This window comes from Diuraphis noxia, unplaced genomic scaffold (assembly GCF_037042655.1).
Source record: "Diuraphis noxia isolate RWA-SAM2 unplaced genomic scaffold, SU_Dnox_SAM2 contig0002, whole genome shotgun sequence".
NCBI lineage: Eukaryota > Metazoa > Arthropoda > Insecta > Hemiptera > Aphididae > Diuraphis > Diuraphis noxia.
This window is the reverse complement of record NW_028301712.1, coordinates 77,772,815-77,792,108: the sequence shown is the minus strand read 5'-3', so window position 1 is coordinate 77,792,108 and position 19,294 is coordinate 77,772,815. Positions and strand designations below refer to the sequence as shown.

General features: G+C 31.1%; 1 protein-coding gene across 1 annotated transcript in view; it reads left to right on the top strand.

Annotated features, from left to right (window-relative positions):
• The first annotated feature begins 5,186 nt into the window (after nt 1-5,186).
• LOC107162465 (uncharacterized) overlaps nt 5,187-19,294 on the top strand; it is a 62,499-nt gene continuing 48,391 nt past the window's right edge. The window contains exon 1 of the mRNA XM_089219737.1: nt 5,187-5,587. The gene's annotated coding sequence lies outside the window, so the exon portion shown is untranslated. The remainder of the gene's footprint in view (nt 5,588-19,294) is intronic.

Sequence of the window (19,294 nt, the reverse complement as noted above, 5' to 3'; positions counted from 1 at the left end):
TTATGAAACTGGATATTTTTATGACACAATATACATTTCTATGTTCAATTTGATAGTTTATAATACAAATATGTTCTTCAAGGACCTCCTTGATTTTTATACTGCTCCAAAAATTATTATTCGAAAGAACACGTCAGAAAAAAATGAAGTAACTCTCCCTTTACGCCTACTATAATATTTTGTTCATGTAATCTATAGGTACTCTATACACCATAAACTTATAATGGATATTTTACCACAGTGGGACAGTCCATAGGTACTCCCAAACAATAAATTGTATTACGATGATTTAACAGCAATTTCACATACATATATCAGCATATTATTAACATAATTTTGTTTTGATTTAAATTGAATATTACGTTATAAATGATCAATTTAAATGTTTGGAAAGAAACTAACAGTAATAACCATTCGCATTTTAATGATAACAATTTTAAATCAAATAATATTATCATAACCTGTATTTTTTTAATATTCTTAATTAAACATGGCATTTTTTTGCAAGCCCTATATATTGATATAGATCAATATTTTTTTTTTAATGTTATAAATACCTATATGCTGACTGCATTCGAATTCATTACGTTAAAGATTTATTTCCGCACAATTTCTATTTTAGATTTTATTACTATGAAGTAATACAGAACAATTTTTTTTGAAATTTGTCATGTACGATTATAGACCATTCCATGGGTTATCTAAAGAATTTTTGGTTTCTATAATAAAAACACTGAGTCGCTCAGAAAGATTTGGAACTTTCAAACTATCGATTTTAATCTCTTTGGTTGTAAATCATCAAACTATCAATGGATTACGATGAATATGTAGAACTAATCTATAACTTATAAGTCTTATCTTTGGATGAATCGACGTGAGCCAGTGATCAGCTGCAGAATATAAAGAAAAACCAAGGAAGTGCGTACCTATAGATATAAAGAACCATACAAAATATGATTAATTTCGAATTAATTTTATGTAGTACCTATAATAATGAATACCTACCATACTATATTTAGGTATATACATATGTAGGTTTTATTTAGGTATTAAAATAATTTATTTAAGCCTAATGTTTAGTCAAATTACGATTTTATACTTATATTATACTTATATTATTCGATATATATATATATATATATGACATTATAACATTAACATTATATACGAGTATATGAATATATATTATATTTCGTAACCTAACATGGACGTATACAATTGTAAACATGTATGCACAAGAAAGGAGAAAACTGCTAACGTTTTAATTTTATATAGTCATATATTATGTTTACTATACTGATTAAAATAGCTTATTATTTTGCAAATTAATACAAACAATAACTATATGGTTATTCGAATGAGTTTTAATTTTGTTACGTAGGTATAAGTATAGTTATAGAATATAGGTGTATGAATAAATTTGTTCTTACACACAATTTCAATTAAATTATTGATATTACTCATACGTTCGAATAAATTATAAAAATAATAATTACAAGATATAGATTTAAGATTAAGATATTACACCTTGAAACAAACTATTACTTTTCTCATATTAGAATTTAATTGAAATTAATCAAATAATTATGCACACGCAATGTTATTATGATGCTGCAGTCACCTTTCCTATTATTGTTCCAAACGGTGAAGAAGATCGAGTTAATCATATTTATAATATATAAAGTCATTTTATCTAGAAGGTAATATTATGTTTAATTAAAATAATTTAAACTTATTTAATTTAAAAAAACGGGTGAAAAATTAATTTCAACTTGTTAATATACTTACCTATTAAAGTTATGAATTCCGATTATAGCACAACCTCAGACTTTACAATACCTAGTCACGAAATTTGTGTCAAGAATATACTTGAAACTATAATTATTTTACAAGTCAAAACCTCTATAATATATGTATACTTATATACAAGCACCTGTCTGTATCCATTTAACGTTCACTATTGACTACCTATACATTTATACTTTATATAATATAATGTATGTTATAAATTATGTATTTTTCTAACTCTTTACTCTAGAAGTATTCAATTTAAGCTAAGAATTCTTTTGTGTGTACATTTGATTTTTATGTATGTGCTCCAGAATTATACGTACGTGTATATATTTAATTTTTATGGCGAGGTTAGTTTTGACAATAGAACGCAGTTGATTTTCTATAATTTACATAATGTAGAATTATGCATCGAAAGGAACCGAATTTACGGTACACGCACGTAGGTACCTTATTATAGTATGTCTAATGTCTAAATATACAAGCACACAAATGTATTATGTTTGATACAAGTATTATTTTATTTTACTCTCTTCATTTTTTATCCACTAAATTAATAAATTATAGTTATATCTTATCGGGCTTATTATACAATATGAATAAACAAAAATATAGAAATATAGGTAGGTAGGTGAAATTAGATTATAATACGTAAATCCGTGCATTTAGATTTATTAGAACTATCCTTTACTAAAACTATCATTAGGTAATTTAAAAATATTATTAAAACAGTTAAATCACGTCATATTTTATACTATGACTTTATGAATCATATTTTAATGCAGCCAATGCAGGTATATGTATATTTGGTACTAAACATGTATGCAGATTGCAGGTAGGTATCTAAAAACTAAGTAAGCAACCTATTGGAAAAAGCCACTGACAATGACAAAATAAAGCAGCAAGGAATCCGCTATCGCCTATCAGTTACTTGAAGTGCAGATGGGACAAATAAAAATCCCCCCCCCCCCCCCCAATAGAATTTAGTGAAAAAGGTGGCTACCATACATTAAACACATAAATTTACGGATCTTTATTATCGTTACTAGCTTCCACTTAACAGTCATCAACTGAATATAAACATTAAATGGATAGCTGGCACTATCTTCATTGAATTAGGAATATGACAGACACACATCTGGTAACCACCAGGATAACACCGATCGAACATATACTGTTCTAGCTCTCCATTACCAGAAGTATAATCGAACACAGAACCGAACTAGGATTGACACTATATCAATAACCAGTTTCAGAAGACTGAGTAGGTACTCATGTGTGTTTTAACAGGGATTACAGCGAAGAGTACATTATAGGAGTTCAAATCCAGAATGGTTTTCATTGGCACAACTAAGGACATTCTAAAGGAGGAGAAAAGGAAAAAAGTACGTGACAATTGTGAAAAGGTTATAGATTAGGTTGAACGCATTCAACGGAGAGAGAGAATCGAACGAGTAGCCCAAGCTAGCTACATACTCCAATCTAAGAAGAGAATGATTGATGGATAAAGAGATGGCTTCATAAATTGCAGTCAATCCTGTTTAGAACCTTCTGAGACTCAGATGGAGCCGAGTGAAGAGTTCTATAACTTTAACGTGGTATTATTTTATATGAGAATATAGTAATTAAATACTATTATAATATTATAGTCAATTATTAATATGTGAGCGTAAGCCAAAATACGTCTTATATGATATTATGATGTGTACAATCTGTATTGATATTTTTTATAGGATCGTTTTATAAATTAAATTTCAGAATTTAATATAATATTATGGCCCCTTCAGAAACTTAATAGCCTTGGTCCAGCGCTCCTGGGATCACTAGTTAAACAAAATTATTAATTACCTTTTTATAATATAATATGCTATTATGTGATTGGTATGAAAATGGTTGAAAAATAGATTTCATGTACCTATAAAAACAGCGTGACATAAGATATGATTTGTATTAACTAGTATTATTTAAAAATTATAGTATATTATATAGGTACCATAAGTGAACAATGTCATGTTTCTACAACAATGATTAAGACAAGCATATTATATGTGAAGCGGCCCATAAACAAAAATTTCAGAACATATTTTCAACTCTAAACCCCGGTATTTTTAATGTTAACTAACCTATTAGGAATTAAATACATGAGAATTAAGTTTGTACCACTCCAACAAGTATAATAATCCTAATGTTGAAGTCCGTGTATTAACACTCAGCACAAACAATAATAACACCTACTGAAAGAACAATTAAATATTATGTTAGATACTTAAATTTATCTATAAATAGATAACATAAATTAAATTCCTTAACATGAAAATATATGAGTAAATAGGTAGGTAGAGCTTATTATTATATTCATCTCAAGTTCCTAATTGTTTCACTATTTTTTTTTTTTATTTTTTTTTGTACACTTTTATAACTGCTTATCGATTTGCAGTCAATCTCATTCAGTGATTATCTCCAAAAACCTCAACGAAAACCATCATAAATTAAATCCGTACGACGAGCTCCTATAGCTACTCATTGATCATTATTATTACTCTAATCGTTACTATTTATTACCAACTCTACTCACATTGCCATTTGGCACATAATATTATAGTTATCGTGGCTTATAAATGTTTTAAAGATGGACTACACGAAACACAAAAAAATAATAATAAATAAATATGAGTACAATATAATATAGTAACCTACTTAATTTATAATATAGGTCTAGTGGATATGTAAAATATATAATTAATATAGCTACTTACTACACGTGTATTATACGATTGTCGTTGTGTTATCGGGAAGTAAAAAGTAAATTAAAAAAAATCAAGAAATTATTTTTTGTCATCGTTGTCGTCGCCTGTGTTCGACGTCGTTCCCAGAATAAGGACGATAATTCAATATAAATCGTACCACGCTAGTGATGTTTTGGTCCAACAAGCAAATAGGTAGGACGCGCGTGTATACCTATAATATTGCGGGCATAGAGAGATGTAAAGAGAATACAGTAAAAAAATAATAATCAGATTGATCAATCATAACCGAATACGACATTGTTATACTTGTACATATTATTACCATTATATATATATATATATATATATATAATATACATATATTCAAAGAGAGAGAGATTATAGGTACTATATATAGGTACTTGCAGGTTAGATCTATCAATATCATAGCGTTATAATAATAATAACGATACAATATTATATTATTATATTGTATTTTGGTTTATACGAGCATTTATGTTTTTTCCTATATCCCTCTATATCCGCTTGGATGAAAGAAAACCGCCGGTTCGGCCGCCGCGTGTTCCCCCAGACGAACGGCCGTCGTAGCCGTCGCCGCCACCGTCGCCGATAGTAAGCCGCGCCCGCCAAGTCCTTCGACGGTACCATAGCAGTCAGTTCGCTATTCTCTCGTGCCCGTGTCGTTCGTTTTGTTGCCGATGTCGGTCGTGATCATAGTTGTGCCCGAAACATAGTTTGGTTTTTAATTTATATATATATATATCGCTTTAGTCGTTATAAGAACAAAACGTCAAATTTATTCGGGATACGACAAATACTTACCGAGTGGTTAAATGATCGTTTTGTTTGCAATTTAATTTTCGTTGGTTTTGTTTTGTTTTGGTTATTGTTGTTTTTTTTTTTTAGAAAAATTAATTTTCACCCAGTTATCGATATTCTCAATCGATACGATATAACTATAATATATCTTGGATAATTAATATTGTTTGTGTTATCATCGCGCTTTCAAATGTGGATTAATACATTTACTGGAAACCTGAGAGACACAGGTGAGTTTGAAAATAGTATTATTGTTCACTGTCTTTACTGACGAATGATATAGCCTCGATCGGGATTAACTTTAAGCTGAACATTTTTTGAGTATATGTTTTGGATCTTATAAAAGCGAAATACTTCTATTTTTAGTTTTATAATTTTCAAAGTTCTCTCGAATTATGTGGATTTACCTTATAAGACTCCACAGGAGCAAGGACAATCGCCTCAAACTGTTCATTAGTACCCTAGCGGATACCTATATTTTAACTTATTACAAGTTATTTTGGCAATATTTTTTCTAGACAATAGACATTAATCGCACTCCTTGGCCTGTAAATTGTTTGAAGGTTCAGTAGGTAATTGGAAGATCATCTAATTTTGCAATCGGATAATCTTTTTAAGCCTATTGAGTAAATACCTAATTTGGTTTTAGTTAACAGTCTAAGCACATTAAGATATTACAGTTTTAACCACATAATGGTAGGTATAGCCGATTTAATCAAATGTATTGAATCTATAAATATAAACAGTCAAGTAGCAGAAAATACTAGTCAAAATAGTATTATAGTTAGTAAACTGCACCTATAATGTATACATCTAGATGTTCGTAGTAAGTATAGATTTTTTAGTTAAATTTCTTAAAATAATGAAAATATTGTATGCTCGAAGATCTACTGTGCATCCCTCGGAAAAACACCGATTTCTCTCCACAGTATACCAACAGGCGCCATTTTAAGTTTCTGGTAATTAAATGGCGTATATTTTTGATGAAATTTCCGCTCGGAGTAACACGGGGTAGTACAGCGCTAAGATTATGTTTTCCATCCTAAATACACCGCTACGTGCAGGACAGGGGGTGTTTTTCATTTTAAGTCGAATATAATTGGTTTAAATAGAAGGCTATTTGTATACATAAAACATAAACTATAAACGCAATGATAAATTTAACCGCAACCAAACGGTCGGGGTGATGATGGTCGATTGATAGTTTTTTTTACCGCACAAATTCGCTGACGCATTTGGAGTTCATATATTCTTATATAGATGTATAATATTTATATTGTTAATGTCAAAACAGGGAACACGTTTTATACACACCAGCGTTGAAATTATTTAACGTCACGTTGAAATTTTTTAAAATCATGACCGATTGTGGTTTTCGTTTGCAGCGGATCGTAATGTTTTGGTGGGACTGGCTTTAATGTAATGTGGATTTGTTTCGAAAATTTTATTCGGTGGTTTTCATGGTCTGAAAAAGATTAACATTTATTTTACACACTTGACATTTTAACGAGGTGGAGTATACGGTTCAAATTAAAGTTCACGATAATGCGTATTAATGTGTATACATATACAATATATATTATAGTAACAACAATAGATACGCGTGTGACATTATTTTTTTTGTCTTTTTTTCTGCAGCCCTTTCGTGGGACATAAAAACAATATTGTTAGGTATTGAACGACGTACCTATAATAATATTAATGTCGCTATAGAAACGTATGGTGTTCACTTCGAGCCCTTTGAGTTTAATGTACACATGCCTTACGACTGTGGTAAGTAAATATTGTATAATATAAAATTTGTGTACATCATGTAGGTACAATGTTGTACACTATGCATCTATATTATCGAAATGTAGGAATTTCCATACAACATAATATAATACGTAAAATCAATCTTATACTATTGTAGGACACTCTGTGCTGGCATTTTAAACAGCAAGCGCGTTACACGGCTAATAGGTATCTGGCATTCGTCTCTTGAAATAGTTAGTCAGATCACTATATTACATGCATACAATATTATACACGTTGCGTACATATAATGTATTATATATATCATATACTTGGATATAAGTACCTAGTGTATGTTTAATAATGTATTCATCATAGCATAAAGAAAACATGGGTGGTAACAGTTTATTTATGTAACACTTCGACCTCAACTGTATGCGCACAGTGGTTATGGGTGATCAAGACATTTAAATTTTTATGTAGCTGAACTCTGAACGTGTACACATTTTATACGAAAACTCGAAAATAGTCGTGAAATCAGGCCCGGTCGCACCCTAGCTAAAAGACATACACGACGTATATAAACTTATTATATAGTTTCGTCTAATATTAGAAAACCACGTGTCCTCACACCAGTTCCGTGCAACAAAAACTACACGCGACATGTGTGATGTGTAGACGCTGCTTTAGGCTCATATTATAAACATTTTTATGACAAATGGGACCGTATAATATCAGTGTTATAATATTATACACACAGTTACACAGAAGACAGAACCATCGCCGCCACTGCAGAGTTTAATATACATTATAATATTATAGAATATAGATATATTATGTGTCGCTGCAGTAGTGACTTATTATATTGTTACAACTATAACGACCATTAGTGGCTAATGGTTTCGACACGCGTTAAGTATGTTTTTTCACTTCTCTCCGTTTTCGATTGGACCACATTATGGTGAGTTAATTTAACACAATATATAATACGATCACATATAGTACGTAGGTATATGCGTTTATTATTGCAGTAGCTCTAATGGGTATCTATATATTATATTGTACGCCATCACCACTCACTCGTATATATATAATATATAATAACATTATAGTCGTTCGCCAATTTATCAGCATTGTCTTTGCGGAGCGCCATCGTCATTATAATATTATGTTATTATTGTACTTTTTTTTCCACACTCTACGGTGACGGTCGTGAAGCCGTACTGGCAGCAACCACACAATAATACTATATAAGTACAGTGTGTAATACGGCCGGTATTATGTGCCTAAGTAATAATATAGATCGACCGGGGCCGTGGCTTTATGACCCCCCGAGTGCGTTGGCGTTATGAAAAACAAAAAATAAAATAAAAAATAAAAATTCGCAACAATTCTCTTCCAGTAGTTACCGATCGAATTTCACCGGTATCTATGGGACGTGTAGTACCTACGCCCGATCTATACCCGGAGTGTAAATCCAGATCGAGGTCACACAAATCGTGCGTGCCTGCGCTCGTTTAAGTGTGCGCCGTTTTTGTATTATTATTGTATTATTTATTATTTTTGTGTTTCGTGTGACACGGTTCCTCTCTCTTTCTCTTCGCGGGACGGTCAGCGCGGGTGCTAGCTGCTGCTGCTATATATATATAGAGCTAGCTAGGCGGGTTATATATGTATATATTAGGACCGACCTAGAACCGGAGGTGATACGTGACCGGTCGCTAATACCGGACTCTCGGACCAAAAGTCTTATCATCATCATTATTATCATATAAATTATAGATATTATATTCTTATGTGTGAGTAGGTAGAAGAGGTGCATACACCCACTATGACCGAAATGCAATGGTGGCAAAAACCGAAAACCCGTACACCCATTCTCCTCTGAAGTCAACGGCTTGTGCGTATCACTATACTGCTGCTGATGTTGCAGCTGTGGCACCATCGCCACCACCATTTGTATAGGCCGTAGGTAGGTACAACAACTGTGGCCATAAAATAATATCACAGTAAATGGGTTTTGTCTCGGTAAAAACTAATTTGCAATATATTTATGAACCGTCCGGCCGTGTGCGTTGTCGCCGAGTTCGTGTCTACTCGTGTTTGTTATTGTTTTCTCTGCCCGTCCTACTTGCCGCGGTGCGCACGCGGTTTTCCGAAATTCCAATCAGCCGTCGGCGCGGAGCCGATGAACGAAATTCGGTGGAAAAAAAAAATACTATACATATATAATAAATATACACGAATCACGTAGGTCACGGCTGTTTTGTCACGGACGGATATAATATAATGTTTTGTTTGCGATGACATTAATAATAAAACGTCGATAGAAAATATATATATATATATATATATATTATATATACATATCATCCGATTCGATCGATAATCCATGAAACGTTGTAAAATAATGATAAAAAAAAAAATCATCACATGCGTTACATGCATATAATACATTATATTGTTATACCTATCTGCACGTCGTATTATGATGCCGTTATAATATTATGAACTGTATAGGTACGTGATGGTGGAGATTTCCCGAAAATCGATATATCGCGGGCACCGACTCTATTCGCTAGAACATAATAAATTATAATATTAGGTACAGGTATTACCTATTTAAATTTAAAAGACGTCTTGTTCGTTCCATACTTGCATCAATGTGGACACGGTATGTTGCGTGTTTTAGAAAACCAATGTATACGCAGTAGCAAAAGTTTTACAAAAGTTTTATTATCGTTTTTCGTGCATTTTGTTTGTTGTCATATCCCCTCCGCATTTAGTTTTTTGTCGGATTCCTGTAGACTATATAATATGCAACGTAAGAATTGTTTTATAAATCCCAATTATATAAATCATTATGTCAACGAGTAACGACGCATCTAAATAGATGTGCGCAAAAGTTTGGTGTAAGACCTACCTCCAATATTATTAGAACTAGGATTTATCCTAGTAATATTATAAGATAGTAAAATATGTATTTCTTTTTATAAAAATATGCTAAAATATACAGTATTGTTTTACAAATATTTTACACGCCACCATTAAGTGAAAAAGATGTTTCTTAGAAATTACATAGTAAATTGTTTTAAAATAAATAAAGTTTCAGTTTACTACAGCCAAATAATTTTTTTATTCTAACTTTTTTGATACATTTATATAATTTTTAATATAACCAAAATTTTTTTTCGTTCTAATCACTTATTTTATGAAATTTAAATTAGGAGTGTACCATATTTATACATTACAAAATGGCAGCCTCAGTTACACTAATTATGTTTATATAAATCATAAAACATGTATTTATCGTGCTTATAGTTCAAATATGTAATAAATAATAATATGCATTATAGGTACCTATTTAATACACGCAAAATAAAAATAAATCATATTGTGTATCCATATTACAGCTAATTCATGGAAATATTACTAAATTTGTAAAAGGATACTGCAAAAAAGATACATAATATATAAATGTATGTAAATTCTAGTCCTAAATATTATTAATGAAAAATATACGGAGCCCCGACATAGCGTAGTTTTGCGTTTAAAAAATATATTTTTTTAGTATTGCAGTTTAGAGGAATTTGTAATGTTCGTGTAAGTTATTATTCGTGAACATAACAAGTGAAAATTCGTTGGTCATATACTCTCATATGAACATATTTTTTCCTTTCAATTTCATTATGTGCTAACGCATTTGTTTGTACTTACAATATATTATGACGTGTTCCGATACGTCATATATTATGTAGGTATACCATTTTAGTATAGACACTTTACGCAGTTATATAGTTCTTAATAATATTATGAATATATATTTAAAGAATGAGCGTCTATTTTGTGTTTGATTTGTACAACATTCGAACCTTGTTATACATATCGCATATTGTGTACACTATTGTCTTTTGGAATCACCTGTGGGATCACTTTTTAATGGCCATACAATTCTTTCATAAAACATCGTACATAGAATAATAATATGTAATATTACTTAATGACATATTTAATCATTGTTATTGACCCACCTAGGTTATTACCGTCTTTCCTTTTGGTTTTATAATTTATAGTCTATTATCATTTATCGAATATCCAGAATGCACGATGTCCCCTTTGAATAATGTATAAGTTTATAACCTACGATGTACGTATATATCTAACATAATAATATTACGTTCCTTTGAATTTTATATTATGATGTTTCCGATTGACATTTGACCGCGTTTTTTTTTTTTGTCAACAAGATAAACAAGTCAAACAAATAATTTTAGTCTAAACTCCTATTGTTGAAAATAACCATTTCTCGTGGACGAATGCATTAGTGGAATCGTGTTTAAAGGGTTAAATATTTAGACATCCAAGGCTCTATTTATACCGTTTACACGAATAATTTTGTTTATTATAAAAGAATTCGTTTTATGTGCGACCGGCTATTGAATCATAATATGAAATATATTAACTGTAAACCATATATAGGTATTATATATTTTACGAGTCTAATGTCGCGTAGTTAATGCCTGATGTGATTACTATTCTTTATCCTTTAACACTCGGGAGAACACTCGGGTTGTCGCGTCTGTTATATTTAAACTATTTTACTAATTTAAAGACTCCCTAGTCATCTAAGGAGAACCGACCGGAATCACAGCTATTGTAGTACAGTGAAATGGATAAAAAAGTATGTTAATTAATATTTAACATAGATATTTGGCGTAAATCAAATTAATACATTTAATAATTATAATGACAATTAAAACAAAAAAATTAGTAACGATTTTTTTTATATAGGTACTTGGTTTGCGATTTAAACAAAAGCGATTAGGCGTTGGTTTATATACTTTATTTTTATAATATAGGTTTAGATAAGTGTAATAATGGTGTCAATAAAACTTGTGGGTATAGCAAAATAACAACAAACTCAATACGTATCCTCAATACGGTTTACGGATGTATATTTTTTGGTTTTCTTAGGTGTAGGAACAACACGAGATCAACGCGTTTCGACCATATAATATGTGACTTTTGTATACTTAATCATTTTGAACTTTATTATTATGATTATGTATTATTGTCACCAAACAGGCCGAAACTAAAAAATCCTTTAAATGTCTCTTATAACAGCAGTCAATCATCATTCTTTATGACGCACAATCACACACCCAATATAATATAACGTATATATTATTTATATTCATACACAATTCGCGTCGTAAACAATAATATTAATATCATGATACGTTTTCTCGCCGTTGACAACAATTCCTCGCACCTTCTTATTACCCACGAACATTATGGTTTTTTATAGACTATATAGAAACGTGGTCATGATAATAAACGTATAATATTATTGTATATAATAATAATACTAACTAATAGTAAGTTGATAATTGAGCGAGATACTAGACACAGTCTTTAAACCATTTCTATTGGACTAAATTGTATCGTAAATAATTAATTTATAATATTATGCGGAATTACGGACCGTATACATAATCATACGACCAATATGATACGCGTGTTTTGGATTTAATATTATATCTATACCTACATGCCGTTGTGTATAGGCGTGTAATACAGTAAAATATTATGATGATAAAAAAAAAAAATAATAATAATTAGTTAATAATTACCACCTACTACCTAGTAATAATAATAATAATGATACGTGTAAGTGTAATCTCTTAGGTGTGTGATGTATTTACCTATACGTTTCCCGTTTACACGCAGCGACGCGGACGAAATGGCTTGAAACCAAATTTCACTAGGCAGTAGGCACTCACTACAAATAATAACTAACGTGCATAAAATAATAAATATTATTATTATAATATATGTATTTCTCATATCTTTATAACGAAAACGATGTGAGTACATAAATACATAATAATATTATAATATGTTGTTGGAGCTTATCTTATAGTAATTATAGCAGGTAATCGCGTGATTTTTTTTTTCCCAGAGTGAAAGAGGGAGAGAGAGTTTTCAATTTTGTATACGTTTAATTTCTATTTAATTTTCGGAGTATGACTTTCCGATACGTGCTAACGGTCGATTAATATAACCGTATATATTATGGTCGTATATTATACGCAAATAAACCTACGTGCGTATATATCTGTACATGCGTTTACTATGATTATAATCGGTATAATGACGTTTAATCGAGACGAGTTTATACATGGGTAATATAAAGATGTGCAGTGTGTACTCTAAAACCTATGCGGTTTTCGTATATTATATATATTTTTTTAGTTTTCGCGATCAACACAGTTGTTAATACGGTTTTCGCGCACAATAAGTATTATAAGAACTGCACTATTATAATATATTAGGTACCATAAATCATTATTCATAGCATATTATTGTAGGTACAATGTATGTAGCTGCAGCGACGTTCAGCCTATGAATCGCGTGAACCTCCGTACTGTTTGAGTCTTACTGAAAAACCGTTTTGGACATATTGTTATTATACTTAGAGCCTGTGAAGCGCGAGATTCGAGTGCGCGTCATACACGCTTTCACCTGCTTGTAGCATAATATAGTCGTTCGTTCCATCGTCACATTCTTTCGACCGCTGTCGGTACCTTCCGACGAAAGCGCTCCAATTATATGTACATACGTATAATTATGTATAAATTTACAGTGCAAGATTTTGGTCCAACACCGCAGTACTTATGATTTAAATGTCTCGTTAATGTATACTTATACACACGACGTGTCTTTCACGGCTCATTGTTCGTTTTAAGCACACACACACACACACACACTTGCACATCGATCAGAGACGATTTACACTCAAATCTTCAAACACGATAGGAACGGTGTTATTATTTTTTTTTTTCAAGACTCCCCGCAGTCGTCGTTTTATCATTTTCAAGTATTGAGTATAATATAATATTATTGTTACCTGTTATTATATTATAGAGTAGTTGTCGTCGTGTATGACCGTTGTGGGCGCATGGCAGGTATACACAATCACTGCAGCTGCAATTCGTTTTTGAACTATAATTCGTCTCGTTATATATATCGAATAGATTCGTTCTCGTCTTATAAGAAGATATATATACAATACAATATACTAGTATTAAATTTTATGTCTGGCGACACATTTCTGGGCGTAACGCCGCGACGCTTTGTCCGCGTCCACCGTCGCGCCAACTCAGCCGAATATATATAACAATAATGGAATACATTTTATATGATATTATTTTAGTTTAGAAATACGAAGTATAAAAGTATAAGACATATAGGCAATATACATCGCGCGCGATCGTGATAAATGTTTTCGCGATCGATTGTCGTGTGTCCCACATTGGGCACGCGCAGAGAAAGTGGCGCGCTAAGTCAAACGATCAAGGCCACGACGAGTGCGTATAAAAATATAATAATATTCTCGTATAAGCATATCATTATTATCACCATAATGTAGATACTAGATATACATGGAAGGCGAACGCACAACAATACGAATTCTGGTATACACTTGAACATCTTAGCCTCTTAGGTATATTATATTATACACAACTATTTAAACATATATTACGCGTTCACTGTAGACGCACGCATAATAATAATAATAATTATTATTATTATTATAACATTATACGGTGGGTAAATACCGATGGCTTAGAACAAAGCGTGAGACGCGAAGACGACGGGAGAGATGAAAGTGAGTTGTTTATTTCGGTGTGACGGCGGCGGTGGTGTGCTGCACTATATATGTCACTATATATTACTAAACTTCGTTATGGCTGCATAGTCGTATTACAGTATTTACTAATATAATAATAATAATATAACATGATTGACAATATACTCAATCGTCTCCGTTGAGGTGTAGTTTTTCAGGGTTTTAAATGCAATATTATATTATTATTATTATATGTACGTATATAGCCCTATAGGTACTATGTTGTGATTCGACCGTATACGCTTATACGATAATATTTTAATTATATAGGACTTATACAAAGTAGGTCTATATCGGCTGTGTATGGGTAGTAGTACTGCAGTATATGTCTTAAACTGTAAATGCATCGATGCGAACAAGACGATCGATCGATTTTTGAGACGGTCGGGCGTCGTGCGTCGCTTTCTAATGAAAAAAAAATGTACACATACATATACACACATTATTATCATTATTATTGTACACGAAGATGTATTACATCGTTCGTTTTTTTTTCAATCCTAACCGACCTTGACCGAAACACACATGACTGCGTATTTTAATTTTTAGGAAGTTAAGATGCATGTATCCATATTATTGTATATCATGCATATTGTTATAATATTTAAGTTGTACGCATGCTGCAGTCGCTAAAGATATTTTCGCTGATTTTGTTAGCTTATAAATATATGTATTATAAATTATAACAATATTTATATTGTGCATTTTTTTTTATTTAGTACCTAATGCATGATATGACGATATACAAGATGTAAAATCGATAAGGAAGCATTCATATTATCTTTTTGTGTATCAAAGTATTATTTAGGAGATGGAAAGTCGGAAAGTGTCCAGTATAATGGAATCTCGAGTGACGGTCGTTTATGCTTTTAAAATTTCAAAATAACTTTAACAAGTCAATAATAAATTAATAGAAACTAATAATAATAAGCTAATATGCCCATATGTATTATGTATTAACACGTCTATAATGATATGTTATTCAAGATTTCCATTAAGATATCTATATTAAATATATATTAATGCATTTGCTGACACTAAAATCAAAAATAATTATTTTTTATTAGGTAATTGAAACGACGTTGTGATTTATATCAGTTTACAAGTACAATAGGATATAAAAAACTATATAGGTACGTTTATTCTTGCTCATTTTTATCTCGACGTTTATAACAATCAGTCGGTTAAAAATTAAAATATGTTATATCTATATTATTTTAAAATAATATTTAATTTAATTTTGAGATAATAATCAGTTACCACCATGTTTAATATTTCGTAAAATTTATACTTACACACATGTTCAAGGTTAGATGTGTTCGAAGTTAAAGTATTATTACGCTTTTACACACGTTAGAAGTTCATACAATAAACACCAAAAAAAGTTCTTAACTTACGATTTTAAATTATATTAAAGTAACTGAGAACAAATGAATGTAAATTATATTTTTAATTAAATTTTCAATGATTCAAACACGTGAGTTGATATGATATATCGAATATCTTATAAATACTTGTAAATTGTAAAATTCATAATATTATTCAGTATTTTGTAAATAAAGTTAGCTAGGTATAGAAAATATTTTCAAGTGGTCAAACAGTAGTATTATTCATCAGAATATAGATACATGAAAAATAGAAATAAAAGTTACAGTTTATTGTAATAAACATTAAATATTTTGAATAAGTGTACAATGTACATACTATAATATCTCGTTGTCACCATAATCGTCAGTTGATTAGGCCTGTTAACAGTATTTAAAAAAAAATAATGGATTTTGTTTCCTATATTAACATTTTCCATCACATATACACATATTTATATTTTATAAATTGTATTATAATATAACTGTAACAACATCAATCATATTGAATATTGATAATATTGAAATTTACATTAAAACGCTCTCTCTTATTTTTTTTTTTTAGATAATTTAGATACTAAACAAAGCTATGTAATATAATATCTTGTATATTATATAGTAGGTATATATCTATTGACTACAATTACTCTGAATCCTGAAATTAAATGATATGATAAAGATGCATCAAGCTTAATATTATTCTGCAGTCGTTGCACAACATCTATAGCCCGAAGTGTTGAATCAGTACTTATATCTTACGAGCGATTGCTATTATAGATCTCGCGTGTTGTCATGTTAATACGCTATCCACACTTTCAACTATAGCTGCAACAGTACTGTCTAATTACGATCGGTTGTAATATCATGCAAAATATGTAAGTAGGTACCTACTCTTATTATGTTGTGTTGTGTTGGCGTTTCGTAAACGTATTTAATTTACACAAATTTCATACTCTCCAGCCGTGTACGAACTTGCCCTGATTGAATGACTCCGGGCGACGCGTTTGTAAATAAGAAAATCCGACGAGTTGTACGAAGAATACTTTCGAACGAAACTGAGAAGAGGTTAAAATAAAAAAAAAATAAAAACAACTTTTTGCTCATCTCGCTCGTGTGAGTTTATAATAATTCGAAACGACACGTTTTGTATAGTGCATCGCATTCTATAATATTATACATGACTGATATTATACGCGCGTATTATTATTATACCACTTGACCTTTTCACCGACAACGGTTTCACGTTCGGCAAAAACCAAAAACCGGTGCGTGGTAAAAACATGTCCACCGCCGCTGCCTGAACCGGAGAACCGGCAACGTTACGAAATCGCGCAATTGAAAAACAACTCGATTTGTCCGGAAACGACAGTAGTAATAATAATAATTATTAGATGGGTATTATAGAGAGTAAAAATGTTAATATAACATATAGCATAATAATATGATAAAAAGTCTCCAGATCGGTAGGTATGCGTGTTATTCAAGCCGATTACGATGTCGTTTGCTTTCTACACAAGTACATGTTCAAGTATATAAGAATATGTGCGTATGCGTATTTTGATATAAGTACCTATGTGCTAGCATATCAATGCGGGCATACACACCGAGTATACGGCTTCCTACGCCGCATCCACTGTCGTATATATAAGCAATTTTTTAATTTGAAAGTCTATTAGAGAAATTTCGCGAACTACAGAGTGTAGGTATATATGATAGGTAATATAATAATTATTTTTTCCTGTAGTAATAGTAAAATGATATGATGTATATATAACGAGCCACAGCCACTATAGCCACGATGACCTTTAAATACCCGACGTGCTAAGTCTACAGCAGTCAAATCTATAATATATTATTATAGGTACTTGGCACTTAGGTAATATTATATTATACATATACTTCCTGGGTTTTGACATATCAACTAGCCATTATGTGTATTATGTAGGTACTCTTAACAGTCTAACGCGTATGGTATGTGCATTTTTCTTTGACGAACGATACTTTTAACGATTTTCTTTTCCTTTCTTTTCCGGCAGTGAACGTTGTTCGATCAATGGCTTGCTGTGTACCTATTATATAGCTAACAAATAAATAAAACCATGTAGGTACCTATATATCGTAATATAAATTTTATTGTCCACATAATAACAATAGCTAGTGGAAAAAACGGATTCGGCCTTGAGAAAATTCATGCCCGTGGCGATTGTCCCGTTTGGCCTGCCCTTTATTGTAACTATACTACAGTATCCCTCGTTATCCGCGGTTGAGTCTGCGATAACATTTTATCGTTATTATAAGAACTCAGTAGATAATTTGTTTTAGAAAATTGTAAATAATTGTTGTTATATCGTTAGGTATAACGCATAATTATACAACTATGTTTATATGTATACTGAATGCACAGATAAGCATTACATTATGACTTATTTTATTTTCTTACATCGTAAATGTGTTCAGTGGTATTTTCATTATTCATAATGTATGTATGATTAATGATTGGTAAATTACTTAATAAATTCCGTATAATAAAAATAAAAATTAATCAAATACATAATAATTGTAAAAAATATTAACCTTATTGTGATTTTTTAAATTGAATACAATGTACCATTTTACATTGCTTTATGGTCTCGTTGTCCGCGGTTTCTATATCCGCGTAACTTTACTGGAACGTAACTCCCGCGGATAACGAGGGATTATTGTACGCAACAAATACCCACTACAACTGTAGTAGCTTGCCTGTGTTTTAAACGTCTGAATATAAACCGATAAATTGCACAACTTTTGGAATAGGTATATGCGATATGCCCGTGAAAATCTCCTCTGCGCGCCTATACAAAATAAAATAAAAATATATAATAATATTGTATACGCACGTCGTGTACCGCAGGCCAACGACAGGTACATGGACGTGACGCATACACACATCACACATGATATATGTATATATGTAATATTATGCATGATACGTATATAACATAATATAATATTTTGAGACGCGTGTTGGACCATTGTTGTATATAAATATTATTATTGTTGTTATATATTGTGTGGTCCGTACCAAATATCGTATACTTATACGTAACATTATAAATAATAATAATAATGGGATCGCACCATTCCGATAGGTAACAATAATAATTACG